At 41.5% G+C, this 14,353-nt stretch overlaps 1 protein-coding gene across 2 annotated transcripts in view; it reads right to left on the bottom strand.

The window, feature by feature from the left end:
• LOC129731959 (phosphopentomutase) overlaps positions 1–14,353 on the bottom strand; it is a 125,156-nt gene that overhangs the window by 96,998 nt on the left and 13,805 nt on the right. The gene's annotated exons all lie outside the window — the stretch shown is intronic.

Genomic DNA, 14,353 nt, shown 5'->3' with positions numbered 1-14,353 from the left:
ATTTTTAGCTTACTCGTGAGAAGTGAAGTGTGCTACTCACCCAGGTTATCAATCATCGGAAAGGAAAAAAGCAATGTCTCGTGAATACATGAGGTGTGATAGAATAATCCATTGAAGCGCTTTTCTTAACAAATTTTGCAACATGTAACCGCGCAGCAATTCAGCATTTCTCGCATTTTGTTTTTTTTATCTTCAAAAAGATGAACTAGAGTACAAAATACATTTCAGCGAAATGACGTTTATTGATTTGTGGAAGAAAATGTTAACGCTTCAATATGAACTTTTTTATACCACACTGGTGCATCGTAGTATAGTTGCAAATTTCATCAACACGTTTTAGGTTGTTGATTAACATTTTATATAATGTTTGTATTAAGAAATTGACTTTTTTCGGATGGTGATAATGAATACTAAGACGGGTAATTGAGTTTGATAAATTTCCAAAGGCCCTTGCAAGCGGCTTTCGAGCAGCTAACCAGAACATTCAACATGGCGGACGAAAACATGCGTGTAGGCATGATTTTGAGTTCTTTCTTCGTTTTATTTATCAATTTCTGCTCAGTTTTCGCGAAAAAAATGTTGGAGTGAATCTTACGCTTCAGGTTTGCCCAGAAATTATATACTATAAATTTCACCGTCCACGGCCAGTCCGGGACAAAAGAAGAGCGGCTGTGACATACAATCCTCGTTGATTGTGAGCCGTAACTTGGTGTGTAAAATGAACTTTCATCGAAGCTCATTTCCTCGGAGGGAAAAATACGAAGTGCCCTGCCAGTCGTTGCCATCCAGGGTGGTAGGTCGTGCTTCACTACCGACACGTCACGATTCGCCGGGAAAACCGGGACAAGACCATCTTATTAAGCCGCCTGCAGCTCCGAGACCAGTGAACGGGACTCTCGCCTCCTGACATGTATGTCCATGTTCGCCAGGTGCTGTTCCCTCGGTCTTCCTTTTCAGCATTCTTTAGAGCTTCTGATTGTTGTCCAATAGTGCCAAGATGTTGTAGATGCCGGAACGGGCGTTTCCGCCGTCCAAACCCAAAGAGTGAATATACTTTTATTGGATTGAAGCGTCTGAGGGGCCATCCACATACCACATGGGCAGCTTCGGGGGGGGGGGAGGTGGGTTGGGTAATGTCCACGGTCCATACAATTTTTTTTAGAATTTATATGGACAGTTGTCCACGGAGGGGGAGGGGGGGTCAAAATCGTTAAAAATCTGTCCACGTGGTATGTGGATGGCCCCTAAATAAATCCATTTTTTCAAATAATAAGTTTGAATGAGAAAGGCTGGGTCTGACCGCTAGGTAGATTAATTTAGGTTTTTTTGTCTTTTACTCAATAAACATTTAGACCTTTTTGGTTCCCATCCTGCTTCAATTCGAAAATCCGCGCAAACAATGCGTTAATTTGAAAATCCGCGTAAAAAAACCTCGTACAAAATCCGCGTAAAAAAACGGCTGTATATCAGGAACGGATTAAATTTGCCTCTCAATCATTTTTTTGCTGTTTTTTAGCGAAAACTTAACCTTTCAAAAAAATTATTCCACTACTCCATTCTGGACCTTTTATCAAAAGTTTCGTTTTTACTTCGAGTTTCTTAAAAATATAAAGAAAGTAAAATCTTTTTTTTTTTTTTGAAAATTCAAATTTAGTGTTAATTTTCAAAAGGAATTGAAAGAAAATTTTTTTTCGGTGTATATATTTTACAAGATATAATTAATTCTCTACAGATCATTTTCAGACAGTGTGCCTATACAACCAACGGTTTCTGGGCTACAATGTTTCGTTAAAACCTATACCAAAATGCATGCTCTCTTTAGTGTTATTTGACGTGATCTTTGTTTTGTTCCTTTCAAACACACAACAAAATTTTGGTTACGAATATACACGTGCAGTGCATCAATCCTCGAATTTGTAACATATATATATATAACATTTGCTACGATAGGAACAGCCCGTTTTGTTGACATCAGAACTGCTATTGCCATTGCCAAATCACACTATCCGGCTGCGGAACTATGACAAGTTTGCCTGATTACCAACCGATGCAGTCAAAATATTTGCATACCCACTGACACGTCTCTAATAAACAGTACGTTATCTTCGAGCGAGCAAACAGCCGACAATTGTGTACTGCACCAGATTCCGACGGCTATAATTGTAACTGCAATCACGAGATGCACATGAACGAATTACTTCCAGTTGATTCCAGCGAAGGAAGCGCCTGTTTTAATTTATGCAGTTGTTAAACCATTTCAAGGTTGTAAAATTTTCAATAGAAAACGCAACCTTACCCTTCTTCCGTTAGCTGCTGCAATTGCTGGACAGGCAAATTAGTCGAAAGTACTACTCATAAACCATTTATTGGAATCATGCTGCTCGATCTCATATAGTTGAATTAGTACCGCGCGAAAGGAGTACTACCGCGTGCATCGACAGTCAGCGGAGAAACATCCGGTAAGTATTCACGAAACAATGTATACTGCTCTCTTTCTAACTCTCGTTATTTATAAATGAATTTATACCTCCGCCGTAATCAATTGTGCCATGAAGAACGGAGGCAGGCTAAATGACAGCGGCTGAATAAATGACTTAATTTTTGATTAGTTGTATTCATTGAATGACCATGCGTCCGCTCTGAAATCGCACACACTCTTTGAATCACTGACGTGTATTATGGAGCGGAGAGTTCGCCAGATTACAGGGCAAGGTCATTCTGCATTGAAAGGGTTTCCGACTTACATGCCGCATATTAATCTTATAACACAAAACGATACCCAAACGCAACGCAGAGTAAATATTGACGGAAGTGGACGCTGGTGACGTGCGTACCGCGATGACATCCGAAGGAAAACATAATCACAATTCAATCGGTTTGTTGGCATTCCGTTTCTCGGCTTGCGTTGCTTTCTCTGTACGTAGCGTCATCATAACAGGATTTATTAAATTGAAGAGTATAGTGTTTAGGAAGAAAAAATCATTGGAAATAAATATAGAGGTGTTTGTTAAATGTGCTCGGAATATTTGAATAACCTACTCTATACATCCTAGCTGGCCTAAAACTGACAATGCCTGTTTTGCCTGAAAGTCATAACTCATTACTGTCACAACCTAGTGAAGCAACGTCAATATTACTGTTGACACAGCAAGCAAAAATGTTATTGACGAAATCTACTCCGGGACAGCCGGAAGAAAATTCCGAGCGAAGTTATCAAAAAGGAAGACGTCAAGAAACTCTCGAGACTAGAGCGCTTCCGATAATTCTGAGTTTCGAGGGTGTGTTTGGTGAATCAATTTTTTTTTTTTTTTGTTAGTTTTGTTCTACGTTTCATGCGTTTTAGCTGACCTTAACCGTATACCAAAACACAAACCCAAATTGTTTCTAATTGAATAATTGAGTTCAAAAACCTCCTAGCAACAACAGCGATGAATAATAATCCATTTTGTTGGCTGTCAGGGTGTGCATAGTTTCTGGTACTTAGTAGAATCAGGAATTATTCCTTCTAATTTAAATCGGCCAGACTCGGATTGAAGCTCTAACACATTTCATCATTATTATTATACATCGAACCAAATGCAGCAGAAACTTCCCATGCATGCTTGTTGAAATCAGCATATGTTTTGCTTTAAAATAGGCTTGAGCCTATTAAGCTACTTTATACTTTTTCAAATTCCTGACCTTTCTTTTTAGTTTCTTAGTATTAGTGTCCTGCTGACATTGATAATCTGTTAGTTTCATATACTTTCAGCAAAACAGGCCGATTTCAAAAAGCACAAACATACCAAATTCCCGTTTCTTGCTGTGCATTGGCAGAAACATGTTCCATAATGGTAATAAGTTTTAATTGATCAAACATAGAATTCAGTCCTAATCATTTAATTATCCTACTCAAAGTAAAATCACCGTATTACTGAGTTACATATGTTTGAGATAATTCAGCTTTGAATATTTTCTAAAAACGCGGTCAGTTTCAAAAAACAACTACAAAGGATTAACTCACACCATACGAATCTAGAAAGTTCATGACACTATTGACAGTAGGAAAAAAAACTGTACATCCGAAACACGTTACGTCACCTGCCACACTGTGTGTTGTGTTATCTTAGACATATTTACGCAAGTCGGATCTATTTTTGCTGTTAAGTGCGTTGCGCGAGCGTCCGAGAGACGGAGAACAAACCCTTGGCTCTGGACTTTGACATATTTTACCACTGCAGAATGTTTTGTTATTAAATTGAATCTCATCAGCGCGAAATCAACATAGCCGAGTTTACTGTCCCCGCAACACAGACAAACACGAAAGAATCTGATTGACAAAGATCGTATATCACATCCACCGGGGAACCGAACCACAGGCAGTGTGAAAATTGAACCTTTATATTCTCGTTGGGATTGAATGGAAAGAAATTTGCCATAACGAGCTCATTTTTTACCGCATTAATTCGCGGAAAGATTAGCTCCTTGAATCCCTTGCCAAAGGTCAGCTGAAGTGACACCACCGGATGCCTGTGCCATTGAAAGTGAATTACGCAAAAAAAATGCATTTTGCCTTGCGCTCATGGTAAGCTGTTGAACCTGGCGCTTCATGAACGTGTCATACATTCATCTCAAGTCACAATATATGTATGTAATGATTGTCCGCGTTGATTACACAAGACAGAGTCCGACTGTTTCGCTGGCCGAGTTCCAAGAATCTAATAGAGTAGCTTCCCCGTCTGCTCGCGATAATGTAGCGCAAAAACGTGTTACAATATCACATTACTCTAGAGTACTGTGAATAAAGGATACTCTAGAGTACAACAGGTAAATAAAGGATACAACTGAAAACGTGCCCCGGATCAAGTCGGGGAATCACTCTTCTAGCTTCAGATTTCCTTATCTTGAAGAATAGCTGTTGTAGCAGATCGGGTGCAATTGGAGCATTAAAAGTCTAGCAACACTATTTTTAGCTTCTAGTAACCCTGGACTAAACACGAAAAATTGTTCACGCCTGTTTACAAACGTTCTTCAAAACACTGGTTATTTAATTATGCATATCACATTAAACTTATCACCCTCTGCCACAAGTATTCACGTTTTGCACATTGAACAATAAAAAATTCAACGATGTACAATTGAATACTGTTACTGAAAATAATATCCGACATATATCGGTAATCATGGTGATAACTAAAAAAACCAAACCGTGTTTCGGAAACTTTGTTTTGCCTAGAAAAGTTTAGAAGTTGGCTACCGTTGGGGAAACGTGCCAAAACCACTCAACAGGCAGTACGCTAAGATTACACATGAACCGTCTACTGCCAACTATTTAGCTGCGGATATAATCGACAATGTTCCTGTTCCTGTAAATTGATACTAAACGATCCGAATTTTATTGACGATTTCCCCCCGACAGGGGATTCGCGCAGAATCATAAAATTTTAATCACATTGAAATAAATTTATGAAAACAAGATGTTGACGTTGAGTGTAGCTTGAAACGATCCCAATAGATGGCTGTTTTGTGCACTAGAGTGCCAGAAATTTTACTGTTTCTCGCTGCTATAAAAAAGTCAGTGTAATCACTACGGAAGACTATACATAAGTGTAGTGTTTTACGAATGGTGCCACGAGCAACATCTGGCAGCAGTAGTAAGCATCGAGTACACAAAAAGAGCAATTGCAATACCATAATATAGTGCCTCCACAGTTATGGGTCAGCTACAATTATGGGTCACTTTTGCGCAAATACCTCTATTCTCACGAAACTGAACAGTTTTCATTGGCAGTGGTATTTTTTGTAACTCACTTGTAATCTCATTTAGGTATACGATAAAAACAATTTAAAGTTGAAAATATCACTAAAATTCTGCTCGGTGCAAGAAGTGAAGTGACCCATAATTGTAGTAATGTTACATTTTGCGGTGCACAATTGTGGGTCAGTCCATATTTTGGCTATTTTTATTACTTTTACATGATAATGCATCAAGACTTTTTTTTTGTAAGATTTGGGCCACTGCGACCATTATTTTGATCTTTTGTGGTAATGCATGCATCAAGACTTAATAAAATAACTTGCATTATGTGTTTTGACGATTTTATAGACTAAATGATTTTGAATGCCAAAAGTGACCCATAATTGTGTCTTTTGCTATGTAAGTGATATTTTTCTTCCCAACTGATTTACACGCATCAACTGCAGTGAAACTATTTGTTGATCGAAAGTACACATCAGAACACAGAGATAGTTGATCATTTTTACGATTTTATATCCATTTTTGAACAGTCAGACAACACGTTGACTGACCCATAATTGTAGAGGGACTGTACCATTATTATCGGCCCAGAGCCTTTCTGCGGTATATCAAACAGTGCAGTGAAAATGGAGCTCAAACGCTGGGAGCAACAAAAGGTGATAACCAGAGGGATGGCAGCATGGTATCTCTCTCTATTTTAAAGAAGTGAAGAGTCTTCTTGGCTAAAGTGGTAGATATATGGGATTTTACTGGGCATCTACCTCGAGACTTTATTTTTAAATAAAGCCCCGATATGTGGGCGACTGTCAAACGTGAAGAGTTCAGATAGGGCTGCCATCCCCCTGGTGATAACCAATTGTTTGGATGTCAAAAAGTGTTCCCAATCTAAGCGAGTTATAACACTAAACAAAAATCATTCAAAAAAGCTCTTAGAGCTCAACGAAAGAGCTCTTTGTACCTACGTCGGTCTAGTAACGGGGCACTGTCCGAGTAGATATGATTTAAAAAACATCGGCCGGGTTCAGGATGATATCTGTCGCTTTTGTTATATGGGTCATTCCATGTCAAGTGTCCGAGGAAATGCATCGACCATCTCCGATTTCGACCACAATTTGTGAGTCGATGCATTTTGGGGCGAAACTTAAAAATACAAAGTGTTGTACTGATTGGCGATCGTTTTCTTGAAGAAATATACCAAACAGAACACAACATTATAATAGAACCAGCTTCAGCTCAGAAACATAAAAACCGACTCTTGAACATAAGAACGTAATAAATGGTTTTGCTTGTTTATCCCAGATCCGTTCGGCAAATAGTTCTAATGATCAGCAAACGCGACCAAGAAAGTGATATTGTTACTATCCACTGAAAAATTAAAACATGTTCAATGACTCCAAACTAAAATAAACAAAATATGCCTAAAATCGCGCTGAAATCAACAAAATACGCCTTTAAAAGCTGGAAAACGCGATAATAGAGAATACTTTTAAATTTAGCTTAGAAACACCGAAAATGCTTATAAACATCAGAAAAATAAAACTAAAAAAAGAATTCCACACCAACACCGAACCGCCGAAAATTGTAAACCTATACACAAAATGCCAAAGGACTAGTGAAGACCTTACTTACTTTACTTTGTTGGCTAACGGACCGTTAACCGGTCTAGGGCCTAACGAATTAAAGATGTCCAGGTTCTTCTGTATTGGGCAGCCGCTCTCCAGTCTCCACGTACGCCAGCAGATCGTGCATCTTCTTCCACCGCACACATCCACCGCGTGCGAGGCCTACCACGGAGTCGACGGCCTCTTCCTGGTTCTCTACTGAAGATAGTTTTGGCAGCTCTCTCGTCAGGCATCCTGGCTACCTGTCCAGCCCACTGAAGCCTGCCCCGCTGTATTACCTTCACTATACCAGCATGTTTGTATACCTGGTACAACTCGTGATTCATGCGTCTGCGCCACACTCCATCCTCCAATTGGCCAAGTATCGCCAAGTATCGATCGCAGAAATTTACGCTCAAAAACTCCGAGCACTCGTCGATCAGCTTCCTTCAGCGTCCATGCTTCATGTCCGTAAAGGGCCACCGGGAGTATCAGCGTCCTAAACAGCGCTAGTTTTGTGCGAGTTTGCAAACAACGGGACCTTTGCTGGTTACGTAGTCCGTAAAAAGCCCTGTTCGCAGCTGCAACTCGTCGTTTCACTTCACGGCTCGTATCGTTGTCACATGTCACAAGCGTACCAAGATAAATGAATTCGTCAACCACTTCAAATCGTTCCCCATCTATCTCCACCTTAGCACCAACACCACGGGGACCCCCACGCTCTCTGCCAGCTACCATGTATTTCGTTTCGGCAGAGTTAATGACTAGTCCCAATCTCGCTGCTTCTCTCTTAAAAGGTACAAAGGCCTCCTCCACGGCCTTACGGTTGATACCGATGATATCGATGTCGTCCGCAAAGCCTAGAAGCATGTGAGATTTCGTGGTGATCGTACCGTTTCTTTCCACATTTGCTCTTCGTACTGCACCCTCAAGAGCGATGTTAAACAGTAAGTTGGAGAGCGCATCCTCCTGCTTCAGTCCATCCAACGTTACGAACGCGGCTGATGTCTCGCCAGCTATCCGCACGCACGATTTTGATCCCTCCAGTGTCATACGACTCAGCTTCATTAGTTTCGTAGGAAAACCGTGTTCCAGCATGATCTGCCACAGCTCGTTCCTTTTCACTGAGTCGTATGCCGCCCTGAAGTCCACAAACAGATGGTGGGTCGGTAAGTTGTACTACCGGAACTTATCGAGGATCTGTCGCAGGGTGAAAATTTGATCCGTCGTAGAACGCCACTGTCGAAAACCAGCCTGGTATTCGCCAACAAAGGATTCCGTTAACGGTCTCAATCTGAAGAACAGGATAGTGAAGAGCACTTTATATGCGGAGTTGAGCAACGTTATGCCTCGATAGTTGCTACGATCCAATCGATGGCCCTTCTTATAGATAGGGCATATGAGGCCTTCCAACCAGTCGTTCGGCATTTGTTCATCCGCCCAGATCCTTAGTATTATCTGGTGGATCGCATAGTACACCCGCCTTTTAGAAGTTCGGCCGGGATACCGTCCTTCCCAGCGGCCTTGCCGTTTTCCATCTCACTAATCGCCTTTTTCACCTCCTCCTGTGTTGGTGGCTCCACGGCTTGTTCGTCACTCATAATCGTCATCCTGTTCCTGCTCTGCTCATCCGGCTCCTCACCGTTCAATAGCGCCTGAAAATGCTCCTTCCACCTGGCTGCAACCGTCGGTTTATCAGTAAGCAGGTTGCCGTCCTTGTCATTACACGTGACCGGCACAGGAAAATTCCTGCTTCTGACTCTGTTGACAGTTCTATAGAATCTCCGCACGTCGTTTGAGCATAGCTGTCCTCTGCGCTGGCGAGCACCTGCTCCTCGTAATCGCGCTTCTTCCGACGGTGGGTTCTATTTTCGGCAGCTCTTGCCACCTGTACCTCTCTTTGTTCTGACGCGTATCCGCAGTGAGCATGCGGCTCCTGGCACGGTCCTTCTCATCAGTCGCTCTCTGGCACTTTGAATCGAACCAGCCATTAGGCTGTCTTCCACGCGTCGTACCTACCACCTCTCTCGCAGTCGTTTCGATGGCGTCGTGGATACTGCCACACAGCCCATTTATGTCTTCCACTCCTTCCTCCTGCTGTTCTGCGATCCGTTGATCCATCTCTCTGGCGTATTCTGCTGCCACGCCATCAGCTTTCAACCGCTGGATGTTGAAACGCGTTGTCCTCTCTGTGCGAGATTTCAGCACGTTCGGCAACCGTGCGCGGATCTTACAAGCGACGAGATAATAGTCAAAATCAATGTTTGGTCCCCGAAAAGACCTAACATCAGTAACATCCGAAAAGTGCCGACCGTCAATCAGTACGTGATCGATCTGGGAGCAGGCTTCTCCATTTGGATGCCTCCAGGTGTGTTTCTGAATATTCAAACGTGAAAAATAGGAGCTGCATAAGGCCATTCCTCTGGCCGCGGCAAAGTTTATTAGCCTCAGGCCATTTTCATTAGTTGACGAGTGGAGGCTATGTCTTCCAATGACCGGACGGAAGAATTTCTCCCTCCCAACCTGTGCGTTTGCGTCTCCGATGACGACTTTTACGTCGTGTTTTGGGCACTCGTCATAGATTCGCTCAAGCTGGTCATAGAACTCATCTTTGACTTCATCGGATTTGTCGTTTGTCGGTGCGTAGGTGTTGATTAAACTGTAGTTGAAGAATTTGCCCTTAATCCTTAACACGCATATACGGTCATCTACGGGCCTCCACCGGATGACTCTTGTTTTCTGATTTCCCAGCACTACGAAACCGACGCCCCGTTCCGCTGCTTTGCCGCTACTGTAGTAGATGTGGTACTTGAAAGGAGTGCGTGCAATAGGGTCTACTGCACGGAATTCCCTTTCTGCGGAATTTGGCCACCGAACCTCCTGAATCGCTGCGATTTCGACTCCCTGCCGCTGTAGTTCTCGAGCAAGCAAGCCAGCCCGCGCCGGTTTATTGAGAGATCGGACGTTCCAAGTACCCAATTTCCAATCATTTACCTTAATCTTTTTCCGTGTTCGTAGCCTAAGTCACTGCCGATTGATCCGTTCCGTATTTCTAAATTCGTTGTTCGTGGTTGAAGAAAGGTTTCGGTATGCTACCTTACCAGGGTCGCGATACCTACATCCTGCTGATGGGGCTGCCATCTTAGGTGTAGCTTGCGAGAATACAGCATTCCATAATTCAGCCGCCCGCTCCGGGTCAGACGCTGTTGTACGCCGCTGGGGATACAGCCGCGTACGACTCCCTTCCCAGTCAGCATACGACCATAGTTTCCACCGGGGGTTGGTTACCCGATCTCCGCTAAGGTTACTCGTATTCCGGTCGGCACCACGTGGAGGTTGGGATAGGAGTTGCTGGACAGAGGTGAATGGCCACATTAGGGTCTCAGGTTACTCGTGTCCAGCCATTTCACAATTATCGACATTTCTGAAGATCCGAAATCATGCAAGAGAATTAGGTATCCCAATTTAAAAAAAAACGCAGACTTTAGTATAGCTTTTTTTTTCGTTAGGGGAATAGGATTATGTTGTCCAACGATGTGAACTTTTGTAATATGTTTCTGTTTACTATTCGTGTCCTCTTGCATATAAAATGATCACTATACATTAAAGTCGCTTTTTACGCGAGGGATACGTGCCGCGTAAAAAGAAATCGCGTAAAAAACCACCGCGTAAATTCCGGAATTCGCGTAAAAAAACGCGTAATTTCCGGAATCCGCGTAAAAAAAACCGCGTGAATTCCGGAATCCGAGTAAAGAAATTCAACAATCCGCGTAAGAAAAAAATAGCGCGTAAATTCCGGAATGCGCGAAAAAAAAACCGCGTAAAAAGCAACCTTAGTGTAGTACAGTGGTCAGGCACCTGCATCCGGCACTGGGAGCGTTCCCAGTCAAGTAAGATATAATTTACGAAGCCAATCACCTTTCCGGGATTGTGAGACCAAATTTCTTTGGGCTGTAAACTGCCACTGTCAAGAAACCTTACTGCCGGTAACCGCAAGTCAATCCCATCTGTAAAAAAGTTCAAACGAGAAAACAGCTTTGAAAGATATTTCATTCACGCTCAGTTATCACTTATTTAAGATGAATTATTTTGACAATATTCATGCTAAAATATAGTTTGCATACTAGCCTGCACTAATTACGTTGTGAAAACCACTGTAATCATTAATTTTATGATCAAAACCTTGAGTGTGACTGACTTGCCGTTACATTCTACAACGAAGAGAAAAGTAACCGCAAGTCAGTCACATTGCCATGTTGAAACTATAGTGCATGTTGTGTTGTTATTCGTTGCCGTGGAAAACTGTCAATCCTTCGCTGTTAGGAAGTGTATGTCCATGAGAACCTTTTAAGAAATGTCGACGTTGGAAAATCTCATGATGTACGGAACCGATGAAAGCTTATCCGGTGAGGACTCGGATAAAGAAACTAAAGCCGGGACTGCAATTGGTTCATCCAAAAACAAATGTCAAGATGATCCAAATCCATTTGAGGTTCGAGCATCACTTTTGGAGATTTCTTGGAACGATTCCCTGGATTCTGATGGAAGTTTTCTCGATACTCATAATTTTGCGGATAGATCTACGAAGAAGCGAACCAAGAAATAAAATTGACTTGAATTCGTATTAGCAGAAAATCGCTCCACATAAATTCATCACCAATTCAAACTAAAAAAAAATAATCCCAATAATTGATAATTATTTCTAGATAACTTATTTTCATCTAAACGGTCGTATCGAACTCTTTTATACTCCCCATTCATTTTACTGTTGTATTATGCATGTTTTTTTGTAATTCGGGACTGACTTTCGGTTGTTTTTCTTCTGGGACTGACTTGCGGTTACTTTGCCTAATGTGACAATTCGACTTGGTATTGATTTCCACTTTTGTTGAACAAACCACTATTTTAATCGGTACATCTGAAAATATACTCAAAGCTAGGCCAAAATACGATGCTAACTCAAAATTGACAAAATTACAGATGGGACTGACTTGCGATTACCGGCAGCTTAGTCTATGTTTAAATAATGCTCCACAGCTGCACAGCAGATGTTCCAAAGTCTCGCTTTCCATATTACGGTTTTTTCGTTTTTACTGCACATTTTGATGTTGCACCTTAAGGTTCTGGGCCAATAAACTGTGAGTTAGATTCCCACCAATGCCACAGTATCCTGGAACCCATAAGTTTGACACAAACGTCGCAATGTGAGCATACATTACCAGACAATCTTAAATGTACATTTATAAGCATCAAACGTTTTCCACGCTGCCTGACTGTCAGAAAAAATGCAAATATTTGCATGTTTGTATTTTCTAGTCAGCCAATAAGCACATTCAAATATTGCAGCCCTGTTGGTCAATTTCCCAAAGCCACTAAAATATTATTTACAGGGCCAAAGATTTCTTTCCAAGTTTTTGTGTTTGTTTTTGAGCCATCTATGAAAAATATCGCTGAGCCTGGACGAGCGCCTGACACTCTCGCCTGGGAATGTCAGAGTTATCCTGAGGTGCTATCCAGTTTCCATTCACACTCATCACTGGCCCTAGCTCAGTATATTCAGGTGACCCACAAGATCACCTGGCAAGATAGTATCAGTTCTTCTGAGTTTTAGAGCAGTCTTCTCTGCTTCAAGCTGCGCGTATTCGTACAACTTTTAAAGATCTTGGAACACAATCATAATGCACTTTTTGATTGCATAGTCAAGATGTGCATTCCAGTTTAGCTTGGCATAAAGGATAACTCCTAAGAATTAAACCTGTTCACTCAATGGAATTTCCACTCCTCAAGGCTCGAAAGTTTTTAGATTGAATTTCCTCTTTCTAGTGAAAGGTAAGATTACTACAACATTTGTCAGAATAAAGCTGAGACCCTCTTTTATACACCAAGACTGAGAATACATAGCGGGGGCCTAGTGTGGTTGGTAACGTCTCCGCCAAGCACGCTCGACGCCTGGGTTCGTATCCCACCGCCGACATAGGTGTCGATGGTTGTGAGGTGGCGTGATCCACTCACAACCAACCCAACTGGTCTAGATTCAATCCTAGCCGACACCGGGAGATTTTCTGAGGCGAAAAATCTCTGGGATCACGCCTTCCATCGCATGAGGAAGTAAAGCCGTTGGCGCCGGTCCGTTAATAAACGGGTCGTGAGTTAGGGTCCTGGGAGTGGAGTCGCCTCCCTGGGCGTCGGTGATTGGCCACAACAGTGGCGGAACTAGACCGACGGAAAATGAGCGAGATTAAAAAACAAAAAAAAAAAAAAAAGACTGAGAATACTTTAGAGCCTCTTGCATTCTCTCCGCAACTATGTTGTCAAACTTCCCTCTTACCAAAATGTCATCCGCAAAGCCCACAACCTCAAAACCTTTTGCTTCTAAGCTTCTGAAAAGACCGTCTACTACAAAAGACCACATAAGTTGCGAAAGAACTCCTCCTTGCGGGCATCCTTTCGTTGCCCTTTCCGTGATAGACTTGCCTCCCAACTTAGAAGTGATTTCTCTTTTTGCAAGCATAGTATAAAGCGTGTTAAACCATTATTTCCATTGTTTTTTTTTTATTGAGCTTTCAGAGACGTTTTTTGACCATTTCTTTTTTATTCGATGCTTTTTCAGATATTTCAAGCTACCTTTTCGAGAGATTTATGCATCTTAAATTTAGTTTAATATAGTTTTTTCTTGAGTTTGATATTTTTTCAGGTTTATAGTTGTCTTTTAAAGTTATACTGTAAAATTATAACGTAACTTTTTTTTTGACACTTTGTTACGTTATATAGAATTGACATTAAATCCAATCATGTTATTATTATAATGAGTTTATCAGAAAAGTAGCCTTTTTAAATGTTTGGAAAATTTCAGTGACCGTACTTTTTATAATTTATTTTAATTGTAATAGCTGCAAAATACTAATTTGAGATAAATTTTCAGCTGTTTTTCTGGTTTTAGAAGCGTTTCTCTCGAACAGTTTTCTTTTCAAGTTGGAGTTTATTTCTGCTATGTTCACATTTTTCATACATTTTT

The sequence above is a fragment of the Wyeomyia smithii genome, chromosome 3, assembly GCF_029784165.1.
Source record: "Wyeomyia smithii strain HCP4-BCI-WySm-NY-G18 chromosome 3, ASM2978416v1, whole genome shotgun sequence".
NCBI lineage: Eukaryota > Metazoa > Arthropoda > Insecta > Diptera > Culicidae > Wyeomyia > Wyeomyia smithii.
Note: the sequence above shows the minus strand (reverse complement) of the source record. Positions and strands in the feature narration are given on the sequence as shown.